We start from the raw sequence: 15,140 nt of genomic DNA, 5'->3' as shown, positions 1-15,140 counted from the left end.
GAGCACAGGCTCCGGACGCGCAGGCTCAGCAGCCATGGCTCACGGGCCCAGCCGCTCCGCGGCATGTGGGATCTTCCCAGACCGGGGCATGAACCCATGTCCCCTGCATCGGCAGGCGGACTCTCAACCACTGCGCCACCAGGGAAGCCCTCCTCTTCTGTCTTAAGAGATGAAATGTCCTTGGCCCTTTCCAAGGCTGACCTTTCAATCTATCACTTTTGATCCCATTTGACTCCCAGAACTTTCCTCATAACTTCGCTCTTTCTTCATCACCATCACTCTTACCTTCCCCGTTGGCTTCTTTCTTCATCTACAAACAGGATAAAGGTTTTCTGATTCTAAATAAGTTGCTCCCCGCTCTACCTTTCCACGTTTTTCTTTTCATGCCTGTGAACACCCACAGAAGTAACTCTTCCTCAATTTCTCCTCCTTCTATTGTTCAATTTCACCTTAACGTCTAGTCTGGTTCCTATCTACACCATTTCAATGAAACTCTTTCTTAAAAATCATGTGGGGGAACCTTCAGGATGGCAGAGGACTAAAATGTGCAGATCACCTTCCTCCCAACAAACACATTAAAAACACATCTACACGTGGAACAACTCCTACAGAACACCTACTGAACGCTGACAGAAGACCTCAGACCTCCCAAAAGGCAAGAAACTCCCCACGTACCTGGGTAGGGCAAAACAAAAAAGAATAAACAGAGACAAAAGGATAGGGACGGGACCCGCACCAGTGGGAGGGAGCCGTGAAGGAGGAAAGGTTTCCACACACTAGGAGCCCCTTCGTGGGCGGAGACTGCGGGTGGCGGAGGGGGAAAGCTTCAGAGCCGCGGAGGAGAGCACAGCCACAGGGGTGCGGAGGGCAAAGCGGAGAGATTCCCGCACAGAGGATCGGGGCCGACCGGCACTCACCAGCCCGAGAGGCTTGTCTGCTCATCCGCTGGGGCAGGTGTGGGCTGGGAGCTGAGGCTTGGGCTTCGAAGGTCATATCCCAGGGAGAGGACTGGGGTTGGCTGGGTGAACACAGCCAGAAGGAGGCTACTGAGCCACGGCCAGCCAGGAGGGAGTCCAGAAAAAAATCTGGACCTGCCAAAGAGGCAAGAGACCATTGTTGCAGGGTGCACGAGGAGAGGGAATTCACAGCACCACCTAAACGAGCTCCAGAGACGGGCATGAAACGCTAAGTCTGCTCCTGCAGCCACCAAGAAGCCGTTGTGCAAGTGCAGGTCACTATCCACACCTCCCCTCCTGGAAGCCTGTGCAGCCCGCCACCGCCAGGTTCCCGGGATCCAGGGACAACTTCCCCAGGAGAACACATGGCACGCCTCACGCTGGTGCAACGTCACGCCAGCCTCTGCCGCCACAGGCTCACCCTGCACTCCGTGCCCCTCCCTCCCCGCGGCCTGAGTGAGCCAGAGCCCCTGAATCAGCTGTTCCTTTAACCCCGTCCTGTCAGAGCGGGAACAGACGCCCTCCGGCGACCTACACGCAGAGGCGGGGCCAAATCCAAAGCTGAGCCCCAGGAACTGTGCAAACAAAGAAGAGAAAGGGAAATCTCTCCCAGCAGCCTCAGGAGCAGCGGATTAAATCTCCACAATCAACTTGATGTACCTGCATCTCTGGAATAGGTGAATAGACAATGAATCATCCCAAAATTGAGGCGGTGGACTTTGGGAGCAACTGTAGACTTGGAGTTTGCTTTCAGCATCTAATTTGTTTCTGGTTTTATGTGTATCTTAGTTTAGTATTTAGAGCTTATTATCATTGGTAGATTTGTTTATTGATTTAGTTGCTCTCTTCCTTTTTTTTATACATATTTTTTCCTTTTTCTCTTTTTGTGACTGTGTATGTGTATGCTTCTTTGTGTGATTTTGCCTGTATAGCTTTGCTTTTTTTTTTTTTTTTTTTTGCGGTACGCGGGCCTCTCACTGTTGTGGCCTCTCCCGTTGCAGAGCACAGGTTCCGGACGCACAGGCTCAGCAGCCATGGCTCACGGGCCCAGCCACTCCACGGCATGTGGGATCTTCCCAGACCGGGACACGAACCCGTGTCCCCTGCATCGGCAGGCGGACTCTCAACCACTGCGCCACCAGGGAAGCCCTATAGCTTTGCTTTTACTATTTGTCCTAGGATTGTGTCTGTCCGTTTTTGTTTTTGTTTTTATTTTTTTGTATAGTTTTTAGTGCTTGTTATCATTGGTGGATTTGTTTTTTGGTTTGGTTGCTCTCTTCTTTCTTTCTTTTTTTTTATATTGCTTTTTTATTTTTAATAATATTTTTTTACTTTAAAGCTGTAATTACTTATTTATTTATTTTTCTTTCTTTCTTTCTTCCTTTTTCTCCTTTCTCTTCTGAGCCTGACAGGGGCTTGGTGCTCTGGCCGGGTGTCAGGCCTGTGCCTCTGAGGTGGGAGAGCCGAGTTCAGGACACTGGTCCACAAGAGAACTCCTGGCCCCATGTAATATCAAATGACAAAAGCTCTCCCAGAGATCTCCATCTCAATGCTAAGATCCAGATCCACTCAACAACCAGCAAGCTACAGTGCTGGACACCCTATGCCAAAAACTAGCAAGACAGGAACACAGTCCCACCCATTAGCAGAGAGACTGTTAAAAATCATACTAAGTTCACAGACACCCCAAACACACCACTGGACACAGTCCTGCCCACCAGAAAGACAAGATCCAGCCTCACCCACCAGAACACAGGCACCAGTCCCCTCCACCAGGAAGCCTACACAACCTACTGAACCAACCATAGCCACTGAGGGAAGACACCAAAAACAACGGGAACTATGAACCTGCAGGCTGTGAAAAGGAGACTGCAAACACAGTAAGTTAAGCAAAATGAGAAGACAGAAAAACACACAGCAGATGAAGGAGGAAGGTAAAAACCCACCAGACCAAACAAATGAAGAGGAAATATGCAGTCTACCTGAAAAAGAATTCAGAGTAATTACAGTAAAGATGATCTAAAATCTTGGAAACAGAATTGAGAAAATACAAGAAATGTTTAACAAGGACCTAGAAGAACTAAAGAGCAAACAAACAATGATGAACAACAAAATAAATGAAATTAAAAGTTCTCTAGAAGGAATCAATAGCAGAATAACTGAGGCAGAAGAACGGATAAGTGACCTGGAAGATAAAATAGTGGAAATAACTACCGCAGAGCAGAATAAAGAAAAAAGAATGAGAAGAACTGAGGACAGTCTCAGACACCTCTGGGACAACATTAAATTCACGAACATTCGAATCATAGGGATCCCTGTATAAGAAGAGAAATAAAAAGGGACTGAGAAAATATTTGAAGAGATTATAGCTGAAAACGTCCCTTATATGGGAAAGGAAATAGTAAATCAACTCCAGAAAGCACAGAGAGTCCCATACAGGATAAATTCAAGGAGAACCACTCCAAGACACATACTAATCAAACTATCAAAAATTAAATACAAAGAAAAAATATTGAAAGCAGCAAATAACATACAAGGGACTCCCCATAAGGTTAATAGTTGATCTTTCAGCAGAAACTCTGTAAGCAAGAAGCAAGTGGCAGGCCATATTTAAAGTGATGAAAGGGAAAAATCTACAAACAGGATTACTCTACCCAGCAAGGATCTCATTCAGATTTGACAGAGAAATTAAAACCTTTAGAGACAAGCAAAAGCTAACAGAATTCAGCACCACCAAACCAGCTTTACAACAAATGCTAAAGGAACTTCTCTAGTCAAGAAACACAAGAGAAGGAAAAGATCTAACAAAACAAACTGAAAACAATTAAGAAAATGGTAATAGGAATATACATATTGATAACTACCTTAAATGTATATGGATTAAATGGGACCTAATGAAAATTAAAAGCTTTTGCACAGGAAAGGATATCATAAAAAAGACGAAGAGACAACCCTCAGAATAGGAGAAAATATTTGCAAATAAAGCAACTGACAAAGGGTTAATCTCCAAAATTTACAAGCAGCTCATGCAGTTCAATATCAAAAAAAGCAAACAACCCAATCCAAAAATGGGCAGAAGATGTAAATAGACATTTCTCCAAAGAAGATATACAGCTTGCCAACAAACACATGAAAGGATGCTCAACATCACTAATCAGTAGAGAAATGCAAATCAAAACTACAATGAGGTATCATCTCACACCAGTCAGAATGGTCATCATCAAAAGAATCTACAAAAAATAAATTGTGGAGAGGGTGTGGAGAAAAGGGAACCCACTTGCACTGTTGGTGGGAATGTAAATTTATACAGCCACTATGGAGACCAGTATGGAGGTTCCTTAAAAAACTAAAAATAGAACTACCATATGACCCAGCAATCCCACTACTGGGCATATACCCTGAGAAAACCATAATTCAAAAAGAGTCATGTACCACAATGTTCACTGCAGTTCTATTTACAATAGCCAGGGCATGGAAACAACCAAAGTGTCTATCGACAGATGAATGGATAAAGAAGATGTGGCACATATATACAATAGAATATTACTCAGCCATAAAGAGAAATGAAATTGAGTTATTTGTAGTGAGGTGGATGGACCTAGAGTCTGTCATACAGAGTGAAGTAACTCAGAAAGAGAAAAACTAATACTGTATGCTAACACATATATATGGAATCCAAAAAAAAAGAAAATGGTTCTGAAGAACCTAGGGGCAGGACAGGAATAAAGATGCAGATATAGGGCTTCCCTGGTGGCACAGTGGTTGAGAATCTGCCTGCTAATGCAGGGGACACGGGTTCGAGCCCTGGGCTGGGAGGATCCCACACGTCGCAGAGCAACTAGGCCCGTGAGCCACAACTGCTGAGCCTGCGCGTCTGGAGCCTGTGTTCCGCGACAAGAGAGGCCACGATAGTGAGAGGCCCGCGCACTGCGATGAAGAGTGGCCCCCGCTTGCCACAACTAGAGAAAGCTCTCGCACAGAAACAAAGACCCAACACAGCAAAAATAAATTTAGAAAAAAAAAAAAAGACACAGATATAGAGAATGCACTTGAGGACACAAGGATGGGAAAGGTAAGCTGGGACGAAGTGAGAGAGTGGCATGGACATATATACACTACCAAATGTAAAATAGATAGCTAGTGGGAAGCAGCCACATAGCACAGGGAGATCAGCTCAGTTCTTTGTGTCCACCTAGAGCAGTGGGATAGGGAGGGTGGGAGGGAGATGCAACAGGGAGAAGATATGGGGATATATGTATATGTATAGCTTATTCACTTTGTTATACAGCAGAAACTAACACAACATTGTAATGCAATTATACTCCAATAACGATGTTAAAGAAAAAAAGAGTGTAAAGGAGAAAAAAAAATTACTTAACCTCTCTATATCTCATTTTCTTTATCTGTGAAATGGACCTAAATAAATAAAAAAGAAATAAGACTGTTGAAGTTAATCATGTATTGGGAATATGTTTGAAATGACATGTACCCATTAAATATTAGCTTTATAGTATTATCATATAGATACATGTGATGTTGAGCTTAAAGTCAATAGATTCTCGACTGTAAAATCTAAAAGAAGCTTGAAATATTTACCAAGGAGAATTCTAAGTAGAAAAGTCTTAGCTATAAGAAAAGAAAAGCAAAACATACATTTATTAAACACATATTATTTTCCAGACATTGTGTTAGCCACTCACATGTTATCTCCTTTTATTCTCATATCAATCCTGCATAGGTTGCAAGTATCATGACTCCACAGGAAAGTAAACAAACTTGAGACTTTCTAACATTTTCACAGGACTACCCAGCTTATTTGAGGCAAAGATGACTTTCTAACACAGGTAGATCCACCCTCCAAATTCACATGCTTTCATCAAACCACGATGCCTTCACAATATATTCAGTGAACACTTCCCACCACTAATTGTGTCAGTTCCAATAAATCAATACGCCCAGTGTGAAAACAAATCAGCTTAAGTTATTTTGAAGCATTTATAACAATTGCAGTAATTTCAACAAAGAGAATACACAACAATTAACATACCTAACCACCAAGAGTTTATTCATTTTAACTGTTATTATACCCATCAGCTATCATTCTGACCTTTACTACTTAGAAAAATACCCTTTGCAGGATAATGCAAAAGGAACATTAAAGAAGCCAACCTTTGTAAAATGCTTTTTTTCACAAGGAGAAAACTTTATTGGTGTCAACAGATTCAGTGACGTGCCTTCAGGTACGTGAAAACCCTGCTTGCCAGCTGCTGTTCTGAGGTTAATATTTTACTATTATATAGCAACTTTTCCCTTCTGAGGGTTTCTAAGAGCTTTATAACTTTACAAACAATCTAACATCTCTGCAGTCAGTATTCTTCCTTTCCTAAATGAATACAAATTCTGCTCAAATTCATCAGGGAAAAAGCACAATGACCACTCCATTGCTTCATTAGCACTGGCTATGCCGGCCACTGAACTGGAGCTGCACTTTTTAATATAACTGCTCTAGCTCTTTCCACATTGTCACATAATTATTAATTCATACTCCTGTCTCATCAAAGAGCCAGTGGGCAACCGGATGGCAAAGACTGTGTCTTATTCACCTTGGTACTGTTTCCATTCAGCAACTATTTAATGAACACTTAATCTATGCCAGGGTCCAAGCCAGGTGGTCAGGCTATAAAGACAAATGTGACACAGCACTGGGCCGGGGAGATGCTGTGGACAAATGAAGGAGACAGGTACATCGACTGATCATTTCAACACAATATGGGAGAGAAGACACAGACACAGCATGAGCTGGTGAGAGCATGAGAAGGACCCGAACCTAGCCTGGGTGGTTCAAAGAAGACTCCCAGAGGAGGTGAGGATGTAGTTCTGACCTGAGGATGTTATCTCAAGTTGCTAGTGCAGAAAGGCCTTGGTAAGGACTTTGTATCTTGTTCTACATGTGATCAGAAGTCTTGAGAGGGTCGTTAACAGGGAGTGAGGTCGTTTGACTCAATACTTTATAAGAATTCCTTTGCCTGTGAATTGAGAAAAGGCTGGAAGAGATAAGTTGAAGCAGGGACCCCAGGTAGAGTGATCTAGGCAAGAGATTAGGATGGTAGAGCCAGAGGGTATGAAAACACTGAATTCAGGATATAATAATATAAAGCTTACAGAATTTGCAGACAATATGGATGTGGCATATGAAATAAAGAACTGAAGGATCAGTCCAACGTTTTATTCTGAATGACTAGTTTGTGCCGTGAGGAAGCCAAGGGACTTCCCTGTTGGAAGGAACATCTGTATGGATATTGCAGTAGACAAGAAAGATGACCCTATCTAGGAGGAGTAGCTGGAGGGATTATGTGGTGTCCCCTTCCTGCTCAGAAACCTTCTGTGTCCTCCCACCGTTATTGCTTCTTGAGGGTAGGGACCATATCTTGTCTTCTTTGCATCTAAGTTTGGCATGTGCCAAACAACCTGGGAGCTCAGTAAGTATCTGTAAAGCAATGAATGACTTGTATGTATGAACTGTACAGCAGAATATATGGCTCTTCAAGGTGTCTAACATAATCCCCAAAACCACATCACCTACTGTTCACCCAACCATACTACTCCACATTCCTGAATCTACCCTGCATTTCTCCACATTCATGCATGCCTTGCTCATGAGTATCACTCAGCTCATATGATTTTCTCCTACTTAATCACCCATATGCCTCATGAAATACTCCAAATGTTTCAAAACTCAACTCTTACCCCATGTCCTCCAACAGCACTGTAAACACAATTCATCCCCACTTGTGTGGCAATATAGTTCTGCCTTCTGCTCTGGGAACTACTAGCATCAAAATTAGTGCTTCTCAAAGCCTTCCTTGGATTAGAGTTTATATTTGCCAGCTCCTCTAGATTATCAAGTACAGGGCAGTAGAAACGTTCCCTGACTTTTAGTTTTGCTTTCTTAGTTAGACGTTTTTTCAAAATTCATTGCACTTGCACCAAAAATTATACTTGGATTCAATTACAATGAATTTTTTTAACATCTTTATTAGAGTATAATTCCTTTAAAATGTTGTGTTAGTTTCTGCTGTACAACAAAGTGAATCGGCTATACATATGCATATATCCACATCCACTCCCTCGTGCGTCTCCCTCCCACCCTCCCTTATCAGACCCATCTAGGTGTTCACAAAACACAGAGCTGATCTCCCTGTGATATGGGGCTGCTTCCCACTAGCTATCTATTTTACATTTGGTATTGTATATATGTCAGTGCCACTCTCACTTCGGCCCAGCTTACCCTTCCCCCTCCCCGTGTCCTCAAGTTCATTCTCTACGTCTGCATCTTTATTCCTGTCCTGCCCCTAGGTTCATCAGAAACTTTTCTTTTTCTTAGGTTCCATATATATGTATATTATATATATAATATATATATAATATATATATATAAATATATATATGTTAGCATACAGCATTTGTTTTTCTCTTTCTGAATTACTTCACTCTGTATGACAGACTCAAGGTCCACGCACCTCACTACAAATAACTCAATTTCATTGCTTTTTATGGCTGAGTAATATTCCATTGTATATGTGTGCCACATCTTCTTTATCTATTCATCTGTCGATGGACACTTAGGTTGCTTCCATGTCCTGGCTATTGTAAATAGTGCTACAATGAATATTGTGATTCATGACTCTTTTTGAATTATGGTTTTCTCAGGGTATATGCCCCGTAGTGGGATTGCTGGGTCGTTTGGTAGTTCTATTTGTAGTTTTTTAAGGAACCTCCACACTGTTCTCCACAGTGGCTGTATCAAGTTACATTCCCACCAATAGTGCAAGAGGGTTCCCTTTTCTCCAAACCCTCTCCAGCATTTATTGTTTGTAGGTTTTTTGATGATGGCCATTTTGACTGGTGTGAGGTGATACCTCATTGTAGTTTTGATTTGCATTTCTCAAATGATTAGTGATGTTGAGCATCCTTTCATGTGTTTGTTGGCAAGCTGTATATCTTCTTTGGAGAAATATCTATTTAGGTCTTCTGCCCATTTTTGGATTGGGTTGTTTGTTTTTCTGATATTGAGCTGCATTAGCTGCTTGTATATACTGAAGATTAACCCTTTGTCAGTTGCTTCCTTTGCAAATATTTTCTCCCATTCTGAGGGTTGTCTTTTCGTCTTGTTTATGGTTTCCTTTATTGTGCAAAAGCTGTTAAGTTTCATTAGGTCCTATTTGCTTATTTTTGTTTTTATTTCCATTTCTCTAGGAGGTGGGTAAAAAGGATCTTACCGTGATTTCTGTCATACAGTGTTCTGCCTATGATTTACTCTAAGTGTTTTTTTTTTTTTTTTTTTTTTTTTTTTTTTTTTTTATTTTTAGTTTTTTTTAATTTTAGAGAAGTGTAGTTAATTTACAATGCTGTGTTAATTTCTACTATACAGCAAAGTGATTCAGTTATACATATGTATATTCTTTTTCATATTCTTTTCCATTATGGTTTATCACAGAATATTGAATATAGTTCCCTGTGCTATACAGTGGGACCTTGTTGTTAATCCATCCTATATATAATAACTTGCATCTGCTCTTGTCACATTTTATTTTTTTTTTTATTTTTTTATTTTTTTATTTTTATTTTTTGCTTTATCACAAATTTAATCAGTTATATGTATACATATGTTCCCATATCCCCTCCCTTTTGCGTCTCCCTCCCACCCTCCCTATCCCACCCCTCCAGGCGGTCACAAAGCACCGAGCTGATCTCCCTGTGCTATGCGGCTGCTTCCCACTAGCTATCTACCTTACGTTTGGTAGTGTATATATGTCCATGCCGCTCTTTCACTTTGTCACAGCTTACCCTTCCCCCTCCCCATATCCTCAAGTCCATTCTCTAGTAGGTCTGTGTCTTTATTCCTGTCTTACCCCTATGTTCTTTATAGTGTCTGGCTTTGTATTTCGGTCTTTAATCCATTTTGAGTTTATTTTTGTATATGGTGTTAAGGAGTGTTCTAATTTCATTCTTTTACATATAGTTGTCGAGTTTCCCCAGCACCACTTATTGAGGAGGCTGTCTTTTCTCCATTTTATATTCTTGCCTCCTTTATTAAAGATAAGGTGACCATATGTGCATGGGTTTATCTCTGGGCTTTCTATCCTGTTCCATTGATCTATATTTCTGTTTTTGTGCCAGTACCATACGGTCTTGATTACTGTACCTCTGTAATATAGTCTGAAGCCAGGGAGCCTGATTCCTCCAGCTCCATTTTTCTTTCCCAAGATTGCTTTGACTACTTGCGGTCTTTTGTGTTTCCATACAAATTGTGAAATTTTTTGTTCTCGTTCTGAGAAAAATGCCAGTGGTAGTTTGATAGGGATTTCATTGAATCTATAGATTGCTTTGGGTAGTATAGTCATTTTCACAATGTTAAATCTTCCAATCCAAGAACATGGTTTATCTCTCCATCTGTTTGTATTATCTTTAGTTTCTTTCATCAGTGTCTTATACTTTTCTGCATACAGGTCTTTTGTCTCCTTAGATCATTTTATTCCTAGGTATTTTATTCTTTTTGTTGCAATGGTAAATGGGAGTGTTTCTTAATTTCTCTTTCAGATTTTTCATCATTAGTGCATAGGAATGCAAGATATTTCTGTGCATTAATTTTATATGCTACTACTTTACCAATTCATTGATTAGCTCTAGTAGTTTTCTGGTAGCATCTTTAGGATTCTCTATATATAGTATCATGTCATCTGCAAACAGTGACAACTTTACTTATTCTTTTCCAATTTGGATTCCTTTTATTTCTTTTTCTTCTCTGATTGCTGAGGCTAAATCTTCCAAAACTGTGTTGAATAATAATGTGAGAGTGGGCAACCTTGTCTTGTTCCTGATCTTAGTGGTAATGGTTTCAGTTTTTCATCATTGAGGATGATGTTGGCTGTGGGTTTGTCATATATGGCCTTTGTTATGATGAGGTAAGTTACCTTATGCCTACTTTCTGCAGGGTTTTTATCATAAATGGGTGTTGAGTTTTGTTAAAAGCTTTTTCTTCATCTATTGAGATGGTCACATAGGTTTTCTCCTTCAATTTGTTAATATGGTGTATCACGTTGATTGATTTGCATATATTGAAGAATCCTTTCATTCCTGGGATAAACCCCACTTGACCATGGTGTATGATCCTTTTAATGTGCTGTTGGATTCTGTTTGCTGGCATTTTGTTTAGGGTTTTTGCATCTATGTTCATCAGTGATATTGACCTCTAGTTTTCTTTTTTTGTGACATCTTTGTCTGGTTTTAGTATCAGGGTGATGGTGGCCTCATAGAATCAGTTTGGGAGTGTTCCTCCCTCTGCTGTATTATGGAAGAGTTTGAGAAGGATAGGTGTTAGGTCATCTCTAAATGTTTGATAGAATTCACTTGTGAAGCCATCTGGTCCTGGGCTTTTGTTTGTTGGAAGATTTTTAATCACAGTTTCAATTTTAGTGCTTGTGATTCATCTGTTTATATTTTCTATTTCTTCCTGGTTCAGTCTTGAAAGGTTGTGCTTTTCTAAGATTTGTCCATTTCTTCCAGGTTGTCCATTTTATTGTTATATAGTTGCTTGTAGTAATCTCTCTGGATCCTTTGTATTTCTGCAGTGTCAGTTGTTACTTCTCTTTTTTCATTTCTAATTTTCTTGATTTGAGTCTTTTCCCTTTTTTTTCTTGATGAGTCTGGCAAATGGTTTATCAATTTTTTTCATCTTCTCAAGGCACTAGCTTTTAGTTTTATTGATCTTTGCTATCATTTCCTTCATTTCTTTTTCTTTTAATTCTGATCTGATCTTTATGATTTCTTTCCTTCTGCTAAGTTTGGGGTCTTTTGTTCTTCTTTCTCTAATTGCTGTAGGCATAAGGTTAGGTTGTTTATTTTAGATTTTTCTTGTTTCTCTATGTAGGATTGTATTGCTATAAACCTCCCTCTTAGAACAGTTTTTATATGCATATGCATCCCATATGTTTTGTGTTGTTGTATTTTCATTGTCACTTGTTTCTAGGTAATTTTTGATTTCATTTTTGATTTCTTCAGTGATCTCTTGGTTATTTAGTAGTGTGTGGTTTTGCCTCGAGGTGTTTGTAATTTTTATAGATTTTTTTCCTGTAACTGATATCTAGTCTCATAGCATTGTGCTTGGAAAAGATAGTGGATACAATTTCAGTTTTATTAAATTTACCAAGGCTTGATTTGTGACCCAAGATATGATCTATCCTGGAGAATGTTCCATGAGCACTTGACAAGAAAGTGTATTCTGCTGTTTTTGGATGGAATGTCCTATAAATATCAATTAAGTCCAACTTGTTTAATGTATTATGTAAAGATTGTGTTTCCTTATTTATTTTATTTTGGATGATCTGTCCATTGGTGAAAGTGGGGTGTTAAAGTCCCCTAGTATGATTGTGTTACTGCTGATTTCCCCTTTTATGGCTGTTAGCATTTGCCTTATGTATTGAGGTGCTCCTATGTCGAGTGCATAAATATTTACAACTGTTATATCTTTTTGGATTGATCCCTTGTTCATTCTGTAGTGCCCTTCTTTGTCTCTTGTAATAGTTTTTATTTTAAAGTCTATTTTGTCTGATATGAGAATTGCTACTCCAGCTTTCTTTTGATTTCCATTTGCATGGAATATCATTTTCAAACCCCTCAGTTTTCAGTCTATGTCGCTACGTCTGAAGTGGGTCTCTTGTACACAGCAATATATATACGGGTCTTGTTTTTGTATCCAGTCAGTCAGTCTATGTCTTTTGGTTGGAGCATTTAATCCATTTATATTTAAGGTAATTATCAATATGTATGTTCCTATTACCATTTTCTTAATTATTTTGGGCTTGTTGTTGTAGGAATTTTCCTTCTCTTGTGTTTCCTGCCTAGAGATGTTCCTTTATCTTTTGTTGTAAAGCTGTTTTGGTGGTGCTGAATTCTCTTAACTTTCACTTGTCTTTAAAGGTTTTAATTTCTCCATCAAATCTGAATGAGATCCTTGCTGGGTAGAGTAATCTTGCTTGTAGGTTTTTCCCTTTCCTCACTTTAAATATGTCCTGCCACTCCCTTCTGGCTTGCAGAGTTTCTGCTGAACGTTCAGCTGTTAACCTTATGGGGATTCCCTTGTGTGTTATTTGTTGTTTTTCCCTTGCTGCTTTCAGTATTTTTTTCCTTGTATTTAATTTTTGATAGTTTGATTTATAGTGTCTTGGAGTGGTTCTCCTTGGATTTATCCTGTATGGGACTCTCTGCGGTTCCTGGACTTGCATTACTATTTCCTTTCCCATATTAGGGACGTTTTCAGCTATAATCTCTTCAAATATTTTCTCCATCCCTTTCTTTTACTCTTCTTCTTCTGGGACTCCTATAATTCGAATGTTGGTGCACTTAATGTTGTCCCAGAGGTCTCTGAGACTGTCCTCAATTCTTTTAATTCTTTTATCTTTATTCTGCTCTGCATTAGTTATTTCCACAATTTTATCTTCCAGGTCACTTATCAGTTCTTCTTCCTCAGTTATTCTGGTATTGATTCCTTCTAGAGAATTTTTAATTTCATTTATTGTGTTGTTCATCATTGTTTGTTTGCTGTTTACTGCTTCCAAGTCCTTGTTAAACGTTTCTTGTATTTTCTGCATTCTGTTTCCAAAATTTTGGATCATCTTTACTATCATTACTCTGAAGTCTTTTTCATGTAGATTGCCTATTTCCTCTTCATTTGTTAGGTGTGGTGGGTTTTTACCTTGCTCCTTCATCTGCTGTGTATTTCTCTGTCTTCTCATTTTGTTTAACTTAAGGTGTTTGCAGTCTCCTTTTTGCAGGCTGCAAGTTCGTAGTTCCTGTTGTTTTTGGTGTCTGCCCCCAGTGGCTAAGGTTGGTTCAGTGGGTTGTGTAGGCTTCCTGGTTGAGGGGACTGTTGACTGTGTTCTGGTGGATGAGGCTAGATCTTGTGTTTCTGGTGGGCAGGACCACGTCTGGTGGTGTGTTTTCGCATGTCTGTGACCTTCTTATGATTTTAGGCCACCTCTCTGCTAATGGGTGGGGCTGTGTTCCTGTCTTGCTAGTTGTTTGGCATGGGGTGTCCAGCACTGGACCTTGCTGGTCATTGAGTGGAACTAGGTCTCAGCATTGAGATGGAGATCTCTGGCAGAGCTCTCACCGATTGTTATTACGTGTGACTGGGAGTTCTCTGGTGGCGCAATGTCCCTAACTCAGCCCTCCCACTGCAGAGGCTCAGGCCTGACACCTAGCCACAGCACCAAAACTCTGTCAGCCGCACGGTTCAGAAGAGAAGGGAGAAATAAAATAAAATAAGTTATTAAAATAAATTGTTAAAAAAATTTTTTAAGTAATAAAAGAAGAGAGCGTCCAAACCAATAAACAAATCCACCAATGATAACAAGTGCTAAAAACTATACTAAGATAAACATAAAAATCAGTAACTAGTCTGTTACATACAGCAAATCCCAAGTCTACAGTTGCTCCCAAAGTCCACTGCCTCTGTTTTGGGATGATTCATTGTCTATTCAGGTATTCTACAGATTCAGGGTACATAAAGTTGATTGTGGAGAGATTTAATCTGCTGCTCCCTAGGCTACACGGAGAAATTTCCCTTCTCTTCTTTGTTTGCACAGCTCCTGGGGTTCAGTTTTGGATTTGGCCCCGCCTCTGTATATAGGTCACCCTCTGGGGTCTGTCCTTCACCCAGACAGGAGGGGATTAAAGGAGCGGCTGATTAGGGGGCTCTGGCTCACTGAGGCCGAGGGGACGGAGGGGGATGGAATGCGGGGCAGGCCTGCAGCAGCAGAAGCCAGCGTGACATTGCAGCAGCCTGGGGTGCACTGTGTTTTCTCCCGGGGAAGTTGTCCCTGGATCATGCGAAGCTGGCAGTGGCGGGTTGCACAGCCTCCCGGGAAGGGAGGTGTGGATAGTGACCTGTGCTTACACACAGGCTTCTTGGTGGCTGTAGCAACAGCCTTAGCATTTCATGCCCGTCTCTGGCGTCTGTGCTGATAGCCATGGTTCGCACCCATCTCTGGAGCTCATTTAGGCAGTGCACTGAATCTCCTCTCCTCAAGCACCCCGAAACAATGGTCTCCTGACTTTTAAGAAGTTTCAGACTTTTCCCCAGACTCCCTCCCTGCTAGCTGTGGTGCACTAGCCCCCTTCAGG

The sequence above is a fragment of the Hyperoodon ampullatus genome (assembly GCF_949752795.1).
Source record: "Hyperoodon ampullatus genome assembly, chromosome: 12".
Taxonomy (NCBI): domain Eukaryota; kingdom Metazoa; phylum Chordata; class Mammalia; order Artiodactyla; family Ziphiidae; genus Hyperoodon; species Hyperoodon ampullatus.
Note: the sequence above shows the minus strand (reverse complement) of the source record.